Source organism: Ictidomys tridecemlineatus, chromosome 13 (genome assembly GCF_052094955.1).
Source record: "Ictidomys tridecemlineatus isolate mIctTri1 chromosome 13, mIctTri1.hap1, whole genome shotgun sequence".
NCBI lineage: Eukaryota > Metazoa > Chordata > Mammalia > Rodentia > Sciuridae > Ictidomys > Ictidomys tridecemlineatus.
Genome location: NC_135489.1, coordinates 40,318,680 through 40,335,699, shown reverse-complemented (window position 1 = coordinate 40,335,699; position 17,020 = coordinate 40,318,680). Strand labels below are relative to the sequence as shown.

The following is a 17,020-nucleotide window of genomic DNA, read 5'->3' as shown; positions in this document are numbered from 1 at the left end:
ATTCACAGATGTATGGCTTCCAGTTCAATTATATAAGGCTATTATTTCAATATATTCTTTTCAAATTTGATCTTATTTTTCTACTTTTCCAATTACTGGTAGTTCCATCAATCCTTCTCCTTTCTCATAATTTGCATTTTCTTTTTGTTTTCCCTGTCACATTACATTAGTCATAATGTACTTTGTGCCCAGTTCTTCTTGTTGATCTCAGTGAGTAAAATTTATACTATCCTTACCCCAAATTTCTCAGTTGAGAAATGAGTGCCTCATTTTTTTTTTCTTTTGGTACATCTAATAATGGCCTTCAAATGTTCCCATGTCCTTATCTACAGAATTGGTGAATATGTTTCTTTACCTGGCCAAAGAGACCACAAAAATGTATTTAAGTGAATGACTCTGAAAGGAGGAGATTTTCCTAGGCAGTATGGGTGGACCCAATCTAACTCAGTCCTTAAAGTTCTATACACCTCCCAACTGTGATAAGAGGAACATGGGTAATGTTCAGAAAGATGCAGTACTACTGGCTTTCAAGATGGAGAAAGAGGTCTAGAGTCAAGGAATGAAGACCATGTGTCTACAGAAACTGGAAGATGGAAGAAAATAAATTTACCCATAGATCTGTTTAGAAAAGAATAGAACCTTGATAACACTTTGATTTTTGTTCAGTAAGAATTATGTCAAATTTTCACCCTCCTAATTGCAAAGTAATGTTTTCTATTGTATTAAGTGACTAAGTTTCTGGTAATTTATCATGGCAGTAATAGGAAACTGATACATTTTCCTCATTATATGATTTTGGGGAACTATCTCCTTTTCTTGCAAATCTAGTTTTCTCATACTTTTTTTTAACTTGTTATGATTCATTATATTTTTTTGGATAGTAACAATAAACTTATAAGCAGTTCCTCTTTACTTTCAGTCACTTCACTTTAATTCATTTTCCACACTGAGGAAACCACTGTCATAAGAAGAGACAAATCTGAATATCAATTACTACTAACGCTGTCAATCATTCTTAGCACCCACAGAATAAAGTTCAATCTGTTTGTGTTTCATCAAGCCTCTCATGGTCTAGTTTCTGTCTCACTCCATTCATCCTTTGATGATTTATGACTCAGCTATACATAATGTTTTTGCAAAACATCATATTTTCTTTGTTTTCTCATATATACAATTTCTAACTAGTCAATATGTTTATTATTTATCTGTAAATAATTTATCTGTAACATAAATGCAATATATTTCTGAAAGTCTTTTCTGAATCCTTACATTAGATTTCTCATCAACAACTCTTATTCCCAAAGAAAACCTTTTGATAGTGTCATAGTAGCATATTGTGGTTTAGTGTTGATATGAAAATAACCTTAGTTATTAGATGTGAAAAGTAATATGTAAGTCAATGAATAAATATAAATATGCATTTTACCAACATGTTTGCATATAGTATATGTATATCTGTGTTTTAATGCTTAGTTAATGAATTTGAAAACTTTTATAACTCTAAATTCATAATTGTGTTAAAATAATATTTTAATCAGAATCCTAATTCTATAGAAAAAGAAATATTTACTGAATGACATAGATAATGTACTAAAAAAAAGTATAAATTACTCTTTTATGGCTAGCACATTGCATCCAAAATAATATTATATTTCATGGTTTCTGTCTAAATTATAGTTATATTCCCTAGGAGGAATTAACCAGATTTTAGAAGTTTGATTTGAAAATCCAAACCTATTAAATGACACAGAATGTCTCAGCATGGCATACAGTAATGCAATTATCACTGACATTAATTATTACATTCTAAATTGCCCTTTTAATCATGTCTTAAAAGAGAAAATTATGATTACTTTCTGCTCTTTATATCTTCTCATACTATTTGAAGAAACAGTGTCTGGGCCCAAAGAAATAGTTAAAATAAAGCCATCAATAATATTTTTAAAGTTCTCCAAAAAAAAACTGTATAAATATTTAAAATGTTTAATACATTAGTCATTTCTTAACACTAGTGTTAGTTGATTATTTTATCCATTCAAAAGCCATTAGACAATATTATCTTAATTTGAAAAAGTTGAAAATATAATCAATATGATTAGGGACTAAATAATTTATATAATTATTTGTCATGGAAAAAAATAAGTAGAAATAGAAACTAAATTTTTGCTAATGAAAAGAGCCACTTAGCCATTCAGTAACTTACCATGTACTATTATATCCAAATACAGTAGATTCCAAGTAAATTTGTTCCAATTTGGGTTGTTCAAGCACAAGATGTTTGCTCTTGAGTACATCTTAATTCATATGGGATATTTTTTATTAATTTATAAAATGATGCTAATATTCATTTTGCCTTCCTAAGTTTCATAATTATGAGAATAAATCAAATGAGATAGAACACTGTAAAATTCTAAAATTATAACAATTTGACATTTTTACTAAAATGAAAAATATTAGTTATGACCAGGGTAAATATTTTATTAATGGTAAATGGATAAATTAAATTATTTGCAGTAAGGAATGCTCCAATCTAAAAATTTTCTTTAAATAATCACCAAATTTTAAAAATATCTCCTAATTTATGGTAAATATACTCTGCCATTTTCAAGTTGTAACATTTTAAACTACTAAAACCAGATTGCATTACGTGTCAGACATTATTGTATGACATTGTCATCCATTTTATTTATACTAAATAAAGAGCAATAATTTGAATCAATTATAAAGACAAGAATCTTGCTTGGAAGAAGATTATAGTAAAGGAAAAAATTCAGCTCTTTCTTCAATTACAATCTGATTGGTTATAAAATTTTACTTGTTTCTTTATAAAGCTTGCAATGAAATACAAAGATTTTTAAAAAATGCTATTTGATTTTCCAGGTATGCAGTGGACATCATATCATTTTATATATACTACAATTCTAATGAAACTTAATTGTAAGTGGTCAGAGGATTTATCAGGTTGCACACACAGCTATGATATTAAAAAGATTCAAGTTTATGGAATTATTTAATTTGACAGCTGACAAATTCTGTAGCTCCAATGAAAAATGTAGACTTGTGGTCTAATTAGAGAGCCTATTGGCCTAAGAGGCAAAAGATGTGTATTTGGATTCAGTTTCTCAAACATTTATTTGCAGACTTTCAGTTATGGATAAAACTGTAAGTCTTGGATTCCTGTGAATTAGAAAATTAAAACCTCCTCTACTGAGTAACAAAACTTGACAAAAATGAGTAATTTATCAACTATTTAGAAATCTATATTTCTAGTTCTGAATAATGGAAAAGTAAAATAGTAAAGCAAATAATTCATTGAACCTAATGAGTGATTAAAAGATACACATACTAATTTTATTATTTGTAATTAATTAATTATTTTTCTGGTACTGGGGATTGAATCCAGTGGCATTTAACCACTGAGCCACATTCCCATCCATATATATATATATATATATATATATATATATATATATATATATATATTAAACTTTGAAACAGGGTGTTCCTAACATGCTGAGTCTGGCTTATAACTTGTGATTCTCCTGCCTCAGTCCCTGAGTCTCTGGGATTATAGGTGTGCACTGCCACATCCGGCTTATACATTCTAAATAAATTGTAAATGATATCCAAGGATCAAAATAATGACAATTAAATTGAGACATTTTCAAATGTAATAAAATATAAGCTGTCTATATAAGAATCTATAAAATATCAAGGATAAGAAACATTAGAGAATATTGTATTAAAAGAAAAACATAACACTTAAAGGAATTGGTGGAACAAGTCATGCAAATAGTTTTGTTTTTTTCCAGACAGAAGAAATAGAAAAGTCAAGGTGGCAAAAGTGGGCTTCTATTTGCTATGTTCAAGAAAGAGAAGGAGTCGTCTTGTTAGAGAGGGAGAAAAAAGGAGATGAAGTCACTCTGGTTTGGGGCCAGATCATTTAGAGAAAGACAGTAAACTTAGGGGTGTTAATAGAGCAATGATATATATTCCAAGTTGTCCCCTTTCTAAAGAGAGTGTGAAAGGAGTTGTTCATGGGCTCTTATATAAGTTGTTCACAGGCTTTTATATAAGCTCATCAATATAAGGAGGGTATTGTGAAAGGTATAAGAGACAATGGGTTTTGATGAAAGCATTTGCCAATTAAATCATAACTGATGGTCATGCTTTGAATAAATATTGAAGTTATAACCCATAGAATTTGCTTGAAGATAGAAAATATCAAGCACATTTAAAAAAACAGAAAACTTGTTCCAAGGTTTTTCTTGTTGTTGTAGCTTTGTTTCATTTGCTGCCCTAATTAGCAATGATATGATATTTATTAAGATGTAGATAATTGCAGCAATAGTGTAGTATGTGGAAGTTTGCTGATTTTGGATGTTAATTTTGAAATGACTAGTAGACATCGAAGAGGAAGATGTCAATTAGTCTGTTTGTTATGCATGATTTGCGTTCAGAGCATATGTCTGGCCTGGGTTATAGATTTAAACTTGTGATAGTTAGCATTATGGATAATATCTAAGCCCTAAGATTACTTGGACACGTAAAGACTAGAGTCTCCAGGACTGAAATTTGAATTCCTGAAAATTTAGAGGTCACACGGAAAAGTGAGCTGAGAGAGCAGTATCCTGGAAGTCAATTTCTATACAAGCAATAAATGATAACTACATGCAAAAATATTTTTGACAGTGTGATAAAATTAGTGTGATAAAAATAAACAGTTTATAGAAATGTTTGTTTGGATCCATCCTGCTAAAATATTTATAAACATAAAACCTCATTTAGGCCCATTTAATTGGTTTAGCACTTACAGAAATTGAACATGAACTCACTTAGAAAAAGAGAAGATTCCACAGAAAAATTGAATGACCAAAGTATAAAGAGTAATATAAACTTCAATAACAAAAACCTCACCGGAAGCAAGGACTTGAAAGCCATCACATCTACACCTGTGCTTTTTCTCCACCTGTGTGCTTCATTCTCTGTCTCTCTCACTTCCAGCTGATTTCTCAGGAGACAACACTTGAAGGTTCATACATCTCAAACCCTCCTCTAATAATAGCTGCTCCCTTAAAGCTTGAATATGTCAAAAACTCCCAGGGAAATTCTCTATATGGCTTAAGCCCTTTTCCTGAACTAATCAATCATATGGAATCAGGAGAAAACACAGCAGTTTTCATTATAAACAAAAGCATGAGGAGGGGAAAATACAAATTTTCTGAAAGAAAATGAAAGAGGTAGTGCTATTTTCAGAAAAGATAGTAAGCATTGGGGCAGGGCGAGAAAGAGTTTCCAGTAAATTTTGGGCACCATTTTCTTGTAGATGAAAGCCTCACAATCAAACCACCATGTCTCCAGGTTCCCTTGTTTTAAGTTGTGAGAAAGGGTTTCTTAAAGTTGCCTAGGTTGAGCTTGAACTTGCAATACTCCTGTTTCAGCCTCTAGAGTCACTGGAATGACAGGTGTGCACCACCATTCCCAGCTAGTGTAAAATTATAATTAAATTTATGGAATTTGGACTTCTTAGAGTTAAAATTGTGATTTCTTCAATTTAAGCACAATTTTAACCCAATTTATTGAAGACAACACCAATATTTGCATATCATTGAAACCAGTCTTTTGAGGTTTCCTGTCAGGATCTATGAGACATATACAACTTGGTAGCAACACCTCCATTTCTACAGGATTTCATTCAGGGGCTTTGGATTGATACACTTTTAATTGATTTTTATGAAGATAAGTTGATAGCAAACTAATTTTGTATTTTAGAGTGGTGTTCTTTTAAAATAAATGGAGCACCATGTCCCTCCAAACACACATGTACCAAGTATATTTAATTGCAGGAAAAAACTGTCTCTCATAATACTCATTTAATAAATGAAGTATACATTTGATTATGAGCTGCAAAATGCATCCTTAGCATGTAAGTTATGATAGTAAAAATAAAACTCTTTATACTCTTTAAGTTTTAAAAATATCCATGTAAATATTTACAAAAATAATTGCTCATTGATTTTTTTAGAACCAACTTTTTAAGCTCTTTCTGTGACAGTTGATAGCATTTTTGCCTGTCAAAGTTATTTTAGATTATAGAGAAAAAAATAACATTTTTCTCATTCATTTAATATATCTTGATTTTGGTTTCTCAGTTTCCTGTGGAGCTTAATTTTGTATTCTATCAACTCAATCTTATCGGAGCACAACATTGGATGTTTAAAATCTTACCTATAATAACCCCACATCATATTTCAAGAGCTATTAAACTAAATTAGGATGCTCATCTCATACATTTAAGTATTGTATATATTCTCCCCCAACTACTTCAAGATATTCTTAATGAAATAAAATTCAAAAATATATTTAAATCTTTTTACTAAGCACAAATGCAAACAGTTTAGAGTTCTAGCATTGATACCTCTTCATCTTTAGACTGTTTTCCAGGAATGCTCTTCTAGCATGTTTCTAATCAAAGTTACATATAGATAGAAAATTTTCTTTTCCTCAGATATTGTCAATTGTATTTGTTTTGCATTTGGAATTATCTGAATTTCATGTCAATAAGCAATATGAATGAGAAAACTAATATATGCCTAAAATGCTTCTCATTTTCTCTTAAGCTTACAGACCAAAGGTTGAAGTATTCAGTAAAAATTTTAAAAAAATAAAAATTACAAATAAGACTAAACATTTATCTGATGTTTTCTTTTCTTCTTTTTCTTTCCCAAAAGTGTTCAGGGAAAAAGAAGAGGTAAACAGTTGAGTTGCTGAATAAAGATAATGATTTATTTCTTCTCACAAGGCATAACAGAAATAGGATTTGTTGTTATATTTATATTTTTAAGTATTGAAATTTATCTATTTGTTACATTCTACAGGGTAATGAATTGCATGTACTTATAGTTAAAAAATTTAAGTGTACTGCTGATGATAAGTTATATAGAGGTATCAGTCTTGCATTTATCCAACTTTCCACAATTAAGATAAAAATTTTGTCATGAGTTAGTGAAGTAAATTTTTTGTACATACTAGGAGAAAGAAGAAAATGAAAAATATCCGTGGTGATGAAATAAGAATATAATTTACTGTCCGTAGAAAGCTAGAGGACAGACTGCAGAACAAAAATAACCTCTGTGATTCTGACAATGCCAGGTGCAAGCTACCTAAAATAGACTTATTTCTCCTTTCACTTGCTAACATTTTGTTTGGAACTGAAACTTTGAATGCACATCCAATGGTCCTTCCCAAGTCATCAGAGGCCAAGGTTTTTCTTTCCTATTCACTGCACTACAGAGATGATATTTTTCTCTCTACAAAGTTGTAGATCTGGGTTTCTGGTTTCACAGAAATAATTTTTCCAAGTATGCCCCATTCACTCCATCTGTATTTTGATTTTTCAGTTTCCAAAATACATTAAATGAATGAGAAAAAAAGTTATAATTTTTTTCTATATTTCTACTGTTCCAGATTCTGGAAGACAAGAAAGCAACAGAAGACATTCAAATGATTCCTAGAGGACAGGAGAGCACATTTTTTAAAAATTCCACTTCCAATTTTTGTATTCTTAGATTAACTTACTCTGTCTCAGTTTTGTAAAGTATAATAAATTATAAAATGGTTTTCTTTATAGTTTAAATTTCTTCTTGAATCCAATAAAATATACTGACTTACTAGGTGAGAAACTTTCATGCCATTTCTGATATGCTAAGGAAAAATTGAAATCTAATGAAGTCCTTCTCAAAGGCCCTGAGTAAAGTCGCATTTTCAGTTGTTGATCCTCTTTCTTGTTTCTGGTGAAAAATAAAAAATAAATAAATAAATTCATCCTGCATCCTGTTTCTTTGTTAATTTCTCCTCATTAATGAATGTGGCCTGGCAACTTGTACAGTGGGCATGACCATGTGAAGACCCTTGTGAGGGACTGATTTTTCTGCTTTTCCTGTTTTATAAGCCCTAAACCTCTTTAGAGAATGATGAGATCTTCATTTTGTTCAGTAGTGACCTAGCTGCAGAATCACTGATTAATCAATATTGGAGCATGCCAAGTTCTGACTGAAGACACATAAGGCCTGCTTCACAGTCCCAGAATATCAGACATAAACATGACATGAAGAATATATATCAATTGATTTGACCTTAAAGTCTAAAACACAAAAGTCTGTATCTCTTTATGTAAAGAAAAGCTCTATGTGTCCTTTCTTTTCTTCCCAGTTATTCCTATACCCTCTGCAGAATTGCTAGTGACATGAATCCTGATTGCAGGATAGTCTAACCCATTAGGTGCATCCAACAGAAATGACTGCAAGGCAGGCACTAGTTGCCACATGCTGGAAGCTCTGATTAATCCAATCCTGTCTCAGTCTTAGCACACACATCTAAGGGTGAGATGAGTCTCAGAAATCTTATGATGCATACCTAAAAATGAAATCGAACTTCTGTCAATGACAGGTTTTCCATAAGTCACATCAAAGAGAAAAATTCTTAATTACTATATAGCCCTCAGTTTTTCAGGGAAATGACCTATAATAAAATAAATGTATTTTAGACCAGAGAAAAGTATCTCAATTTGGAATGACACTTAAACAACACACCTTAGCTAATACAATTTCAGATTGCAAATTCTCACACCTAGAGATCCTTATCCATTGTGCCTATGGAGCCCAGAAATCTGCCTTTTAGAAAACATCACCAAGTGACATTTTGTAGATGACCTATGCACAAGATCTTGTAGAACATGGTATTATACAAATGTATCACATCTAGGCTATCATGCCCTTGCTTTTTATAGATAATCAGAAATTCCCAGTCTTGCAAATACTCTGCAGTTTTTGAGCGATATGAACAACAAAGTTGTACAGTCAGTTGATCTCTAAATTTCTATCCTTCTTAGGATAAAAATTCTGTCCTGATGGAGCTGATCCAGTTCTTAGTAATTAAATCAAATCCTAATCTTTAAATTTTAAAGTAATTAATGAGCTAGTTATTATGCTGAGAGTTGAATTGATTAATAGGTCAATCAAGAGGACATGCTTCTTATCTTTAGTTTCTAAGGAACCAATGTTTCTGTGTTGGTTACAAAAGAGAAAGAGAGGGTCTTGCCTTCAAGAAGTTTAACTCTACTGGAAAAGATATAGGTAAGATCCTCTTGGGCTTTGCTTGTTCATTTATTTATAATGTGCTTTCTAGAATCTTGTAAGCCCAGTAATAAACAATTTTTGTAGAAAAAAAGAATGTGAAATATAAGTTGAGTTTCCTTATACTAGAGAATAAAGTTCTCATGACTGTTTAGATGCTTATAGGAAATGTATGTTGATCATAAAATTTAAAAAACAGAATTGGAACTTCTGTGAGACAATGTGCTCAGCTGTGCATTAAGCCATGGGTTTTCCTGCTTTCACACTGCTCTGAGTTGCAGAGCTCTGATGAGTGATGTATTAGGATCATGGACCTAGTTTACTACAACTTTGGTTTCAAATGCTAACTGTTTCTAGTACCTTTTCTTGCCCCAATAAACTTGGTTAAATCTAGCTCATCCCATGGTTTTGTTGTTGTCATTTCTGCATAAGCTCAAGTAAGGTTGCAGCAGTAGCTTAACAAAATGTAATATGGAAAAGTATTCCTACTTTTAGTAAGAGTCAAATTTAAGGAGGTCCTCCTATAATTACCATGGAAGATCAATTTTTCTAGATATTAAATTAAAACTAACATGAAGTACTAATAATCACATGAAATAATTAGATTGTAAAGATGAAATCATAATTCCAATCAAATTGAGGAAGACAGCAGATTTAAGAAAAGACAATAGCACTTTTAGTGCTATTGTTTATTTTTCTAGAGATTAATTCTAAACTTTCACTTGTTATTAAAATTTTAACTCAAACTGCTCAATCTTTGATGAGGAATATTATTTTCATTTAGATCCTTGCAAAACTTTTGAAATGTTAAATAACTAAAGTGCTGCTATTGTAGAAAATCTCATATGCTAATATGATAGAGAAAAGTCTTTTTATTTTTTAAAACTTCCCCAAGTAACTTCCAAAGATAGTAGGGTTTATAAAAGTTATTTAATATTATAATCAGGAGTGGGGAAAAATAGTAAACTATATAATAAGGACACATAGCCAAGTAGCCATATTGTCCCAATAATAGTTATCTTGTGTTGACCTGGACAAGGATGTTTAGGAAAAAATAAAACACACACTGAGGTCTTCAGGTATATATTGTGTTGTTAAAAATTATGTTTTATACTGTGAAGCCTAGTTCATTTAGAGATTGAAAAAAAAAGGAGAGAAATCTGTTCCTTTTGTCTATTGAAAACTGCAGCCATATTGTCTGCAGAGACATGCTGTAAATCAAAAATATGGGAGAAAGAACTTCATGTGGTCATTGGGAAAAAATGCCTCCAGCCTTTGAGATAATTAATATTAACATATTAACATTTGTGAAACAAATAGATTCTGTGCACAATACACATTTATAATATGGATTTAAGATTGAAAGTCAAGCAAATCCACAGTAATTTTATTAGTAATGAAACTTTATTGTTCAAAGTTTTGATATTACATAATTATGTATTCAGCAAGATAGTAACTAGAATCCTGATGATATTAGTGTCTCAGTTTGGATTATTATGAGAATATTATATTAATAAATATGAAACATTTTAAGGGGTAAAATTTTTATCACAGAATATGTGAGTTTACTTACATATTTGTCATTTTCATATATTCTAAAATAGAGTTGTGGCTTGGCATCTCACCAGCAATGAAGGAAATCTAATTGAATTTGAGTGCTAGAGAAATATAATGATCTTATAGAGTTTTCAGTAATGCCATTATAATTAAAGCCTTGAAAATCTCCTTCCTCAGAAGAGTCTCCAGGTCTGAGATGGAGAGTGAGTCTCCACCCCTTGATCCCTAAAGGAGAGAAAGAACTGGCCTAAAAATCTTCTTGATGGTGAGGATCTGAGTAGGGAGAGAAAAACAGCCATTACCACAACATCATATTAAATCAGTACAGCCTTGATTTCAGGCGACTTAATGGATGGCAAATTAAATTCATAAAGAGTCTATTTCTGAGAAAGAGTCTTTATTAACTCCTTTTTGGAGGTGGGAAAGGGGCCAATCTGTAAGGGCAGTTCTGTCCAGGTAAAATTACTGGCAGCCTCCTTTCTTCTTTAAGTGAAAAAGGTCACTGCCAGCCAGAGAGTGACCCTGGGAGGAAGGTGAAGGGATCCCAGAGACCCACTGTAGCACTGCAAGGGATCACATTACTCTGATGTTATCTCAAGGTGACACAGATTTGAGTGGATTTTTCAGACAAATAGTTTGCTTCCTGCTGATTAAAAAAAAAGTGTCCCTTTGCCAGAGAATGGCTTTTTACAAATTATCAAATAATATTTGTCCCTTTGTTTAAAATAAAGTAATTAATAAATAATAATATCCTTGATTATATCTAGTTTTTAATTTTACTGTCTTTCCCTTTTGGGGTGCAAACTTTCCCTTCATAAAATAGCCTGGAGGTAAATACATTTGAGAAATAAAGAACTAAAACGACTCATGTGTTTTGAATTATGCATTTTAATGCTAAATTTGTGATAAGAGTAAGAATACCTCAGAAGCTATTCTTCATCAAAACTTTGCAACTGTACATACATAGAAGCTTTGGCCGCTGTATAAGGTGGCACCCTACTGTTAAGAGCCAGTTTCAAGCTCTCTACTCTCATATGACATATTAATGAAAGCATACAGAGAAAATAATCAAAAAGTTCATAGTTGGCATATTATTTATTTTAAAGAATACTAAAAGATTTAATTGGTGCTTTTTCAAATGTTTAAAATGATATTATCTGGTGTCCATGAGTGAAGTGGAAAACTAAGAACAAAGATTCAAATGATTATAGGATAGTATCTTTACTCAAAACTGTTTTTGTTGAAATTTCTAATGCACACATAAACATATGATAGAATAAGCCTTTTTATATTCATACTATTTTATTATTTTAAATTAATATAGTGAATGTACATATATATGAGGCACAATGTGGCATTTCAGTATATAATACAATGTTTAATGTCAAACCAGGGCAATTAATACATCAATAACCAAAGATATTTAGTATTTATTTAGGCTGGGAATGTTCAGATTTGTTTCTTCTAGTTATTTTGAAAAATAAAATAAATTATTGTTAACTATACTCACCCTCTTGTTCTACAGAACACTGGAAATTATTCCCCATCACTGTATCTGAAACCATTCTCTTCCTGTCTCCCTCCATACCTTCCCCAGACTCTAGTCACGACTGTTCTGCTCTATGTCTATGAACCTGTTTTAACTTGCACATATGAGCAAATTCATGCAGTATTTATCTTTTTTCCAGGTTTATTTTACTTAACACAATGTCCTTTAATTCCAGCCATGTTGCTACAAAGGATAGAATTTTTAATGATTTTTAGGGTAAATAAGGTTTCCTGAATAGTATTTCATCATCACTTATATAGACAAAGCAAGTTAGAGTATACATACCACATTTTCATAATTAATTCATTAGTCAGTGGACTCCAGCTTGGTTCCCTATTTTCACTATTGTGATAAGGCTGCAATAAACTTGGGAGTGCAAATGTCTTTCTGATATTCTGATTTCATATATATATATATCTCAATCCCACTACTATATATGTATAGATATATGTATAGCAGTGGGATTGATAGACCACATAGTAGTTTTGTATTTCGGGTTTTGAGGAGACTTATTACTGTTTACCCTAATAGTTGAACTAATTTAAATTCCCACCAACAGTGTATAAGACTTCTTTTTCCACATCTTCTCCAGTTTTATTACTTTTGGACTTTTGGATGATAACTTTTTTTTTTTTTTGTACTAGATAGGAAGCCCAGAGACACTAAGACACAGCTACATCCACAGCTCTCTTTATTTATTTATTTTGAAACAGAGTCTCCCTAAGTTGCTTACTTCCTCACTAGCTTGCTGAAATCAACCTTGAATTTGGGATCCTTTTATCTCAAGCTCCCTAGTAGTTTGGATAGCCATTGTCAGGAGAGAGTTTAAAACTTGAAGCCTTTGATTCTATCATACTGTCTTTTATTTTATCTAAGATTATAATGGAGATCATAAACAACTCTAAGAATTGCTGTCCACTTCCAGAAAATTTACTTGGCAAAACTCTGTTAATTTGTTTTGCCCTCTTTTCAATGGATGTGAGTCTTGCATGCTGCCTGCTTATATTTCTGGGTAGCTTGCCCTTAGGTAATCCTCTATAGAAAGATAATCAAGACATCTGAATTGTACACTCTGGTATACTGCTTTTTCACAAACACATTTCAGGCACTACTTGTGATAATATCATTCTTAATTAAAAATATTCTGATAAATGGACTACATGATGCTAGATTTAAAAATTAAATGGTGATAGAATAGATTTAATGAGTTTTCATATGTATATAAATAAATAAATGAATCTATCAATCAAAAATATTAAAGTATTTTTCTATTAAATACAAGAAAAAATTATTGTAGTTCCTATACTTAAATTGTAAAATAATAATAAGTATGGAGAATATTTAGATTAATTTATTTTTACCTAATTTGAATTTACTTGGATTTCCATTGCTTCAGAAAAAAATGTTTGCTAAGTGATTGAAAAAAATATATAGATAATACATATATATACAATATACATTTAAAGATAAATATATATATATATTAAACTACAAAACAGATCAAAATGCTGTCTATGTGAAGATAAGTTTTTATAATATCATACATTAAAGTGTATGTATGATATGTCAACATATGGAAAAGGTAAACTGTTTTCTAAATACAGCAACATGGTCAGAACATTATTTTGAAGTGTCTGTGCATTTAAACATAAGCTATAAATACTTTCTTCAAGTAAGCAAAGTATATACACATAAATGTGTTGGATTAGTTTCAATTACCCATCAGAAGTAAATGCAAAAAATGACACTGTTAACAGAAATCTGGCTATAGATCTATGTTTTATACAAATTATAAAATCCAACTTTCATGCAGGTTTTTAAAGCTAGATTTATTATATTTGAATACATATAATTATTTCTCAAGATCTAAGTCCCAGAAATCTTAGTTTCAAAACCTTTCTGGTAACTTAGTCTTAATAAAATTGTATATGAAAAATAAACGTTGGCACATGCTGTTTATGGAAAAGGACAGATCACTTTAAAATTGAGTTGGAGTAATTAGTTTATTCTGAAGTGTGCAATGCAAAAAGCAATGCCATAATATTATGTCTAAAGTGCTTCAATTTTAAGGTGATATTTTTATTAAACTTATGCTGCCAAACCCAGAAGATTACTAAAATTGTCTACTCTTTCTCTGTATGAAATACTTGATCTCTAACTATGCTTCGAACTCTAAATGTGCAATCATAGATGTTCTTTTTTAATTTTTCCTCATTTTAATGGTTTTAAAAGTATGTGAATTTAATTGGACTGTAATTTAAAGTGGCCATGTGTTCTATGCTCATGCAAAATTGCTTATTATTTACAAGGCACTCAAATATCCATTAGCAAACAAAATTTCCATTCTCTTATTCCCGTTGTGGTGATTACGAGATTACAATTGCTAGCCTATCAAATCAAACATTTTGGTAAAATATTTATTAAATGCCCACAGGACATTTGACTTTATTCATTCAATGGTTTGAAATGACTAATTTAATACTTTATGGCAATGGATCTCTTGCATTCCTACAGTCAGTCTGGATGACCTGAGCACAGCCATATCTATTTGGCTTTAGATTATGGTGCAATAAGTTTGCTCCATCTGCCTCTCCTGCCTTTTTATAAATATTGATTTTGTGCAATTTGGAAAGCAATGACTATGATTTGAATCACAGACTCTGATCATGCTACCTGTGCTATATCCAATATGTTATTATAATTAATAATATAAATTCAGAAGAAATTCTGTATTTGTCTGCAACCAAATTATCATTCCATTGTTGATAATTTTGCAGGATGTATCTACACACACACACACACACACACACACACACACACACACACACAGGAGATAAAGGCTACCAAGATGAATAACCATCTTCTGTTATTCAGAAACACACTATTTACTTTCCTATGCCCACAAATATGCCTGTCCCTTTGGCCTGCCCAGATGTATTTATTTATATCTGAAGAATTGTTTCTTCATATATTGGTGTTCTAGCCAGAGGAATTGTAAACTGTGATGATGAAAAGATGGTTAATTTATTTGCCTGCCATTGGGGCAAGTAGGTGTTGAACGATGCATCCCATGACCAGAATTTGGAGAGTTTACATGTGTATAAAATATGTATTATTCGCAATGCTTTTCTGGACTATTCATATGTATTTTATAAATAAATGTTTTATGCAATCATACATTTTCCCCTTTATTTTCAACCATGGATTCATAAAATCACAGTGTGACATTAGCTTAGTGGCATTCTTCTATCCTTGTTCAATATGATGTCTGGATTGTTTTTATTTTATTGTTCATTCATCTTTTATCAAAAATCTCATCCTGTGTATTAAGGCACTAACTTCTTTGTATGAAATTTGCATGAATAAAGCCAAGCTTGGTGGTGCACACCTGTAATCCCAAATGCTGAGGTAGGAGGACCTCAAGTTCAAAGCCAGCCTCAGCAATTTAGTGAGGCCCTAAGCAACTCAGTGAGACCCTACCCCTAAATAAAATTAAAAAAAAAAAGGGATTGGAAAGTGGCTCGATGGTGGTTAAGTGACCCTAAGTTCGATCCTTGGTCGAAAAAAAAAATTACATGAATGGCATCCTCCATATTATACTCTTTTAAAGAATATTGAATATTTTGAATAATTCAATATTGACATAGTTTTTTCTAGTCTCTACTTTATAACTGGTACATAGCTTTTATGGCATCTAACACATTGTATTTATTTATTTTATGGGTTTTGGGTCATTTCCATTACTATGCTATGAAAATTTTATAATCATGTAATTTCTTATCCATATTTGTTTGAATATTTGTACTCAAATATTTTTAATTAAAAAAGGAATTTCTGAAGGCTGGGGATGTGGCTTAGAGTTCCGTATACATTAGACAATAATCATTTGATGTTTATTTATGCTACAAGTATTTTTACCCGATGTTCATTTCTTTGTTAAGTTTCACTCACGTTTCTTTATTTTTGATGTCTTAAATAATCTCTCCATTTTTTTGATCATCATATTTAAATAATTTTTTAACACAGATTCATACAGCTCTTTTTCTAGATTTTTTTGGAGGCTTTTACTTTTACATGAAATCTTAACACAGCTGATAAACTATTAGTCCTGTGTGAAACAAGCCCTGTTCTTTTTCAAATAGCCAATTAAATTTTCTTCAATTTAGAAATCAAATTTTCACAAATCAGTGATGCCAGTTCAATCATATGGATATGCAAAGAGATTAACCATTAGCTGTTATTCCTATCATGTGTCAAGTCCTTCACAAAGATTGCATCATTTGATTCTTACACAAAATTGTGAAGTGGGAAATATTGGGTTGTTCTTGCTGTTATTGTTCATTTTGGTGATGAATAAGTGATGTCTCTTGAGAACATAATTGTTTCACTCAAAGTCACACAGCTAATAATTAGTGGAGGTAAGAATTAGCATTATATCATTTTCAAATAAATAAGCACAATCCACTCTATTCTACAGGTAAACATAATGCAGTATTTTAAAACAAAAGTCTTTGAGTCCCATGATATACTTCTCCATTATTACTTCTTCAGTCTCTGCATCTATGAAGGAGAAAGCACACAAACTTTGTCATGGTTTAGAGGATTTCCCTCACCTAGTCCTGACCCATATCTTGTCCTGAAGATATACAAGTTTATCTGCTTTGTCATCCTATCTCCACTTTATTGTGTGCCCCATGTAGCACTATCTCAGTTTCTTGTATAGTCTCAGTTTTTCATTGATAACTAATATTTCCTCTCTGACAGGAAAAATTGACTAATG

At 31.2% G+C, this 17,020-nt stretch overlaps 1 pseudogene; it reads left to right on the top strand.

Moving 5' to 3' along the window:
* The first annotated feature begins 424 nt into the window (after positions 1-424).
* The window catches only part of LOC101958620 (actin-related protein 2/3 complex subunit 1A pseudogene), a 30,804-nt pseudogene continuing 14,208 nt past the window's right edge, over positions 425-17,020 (top strand).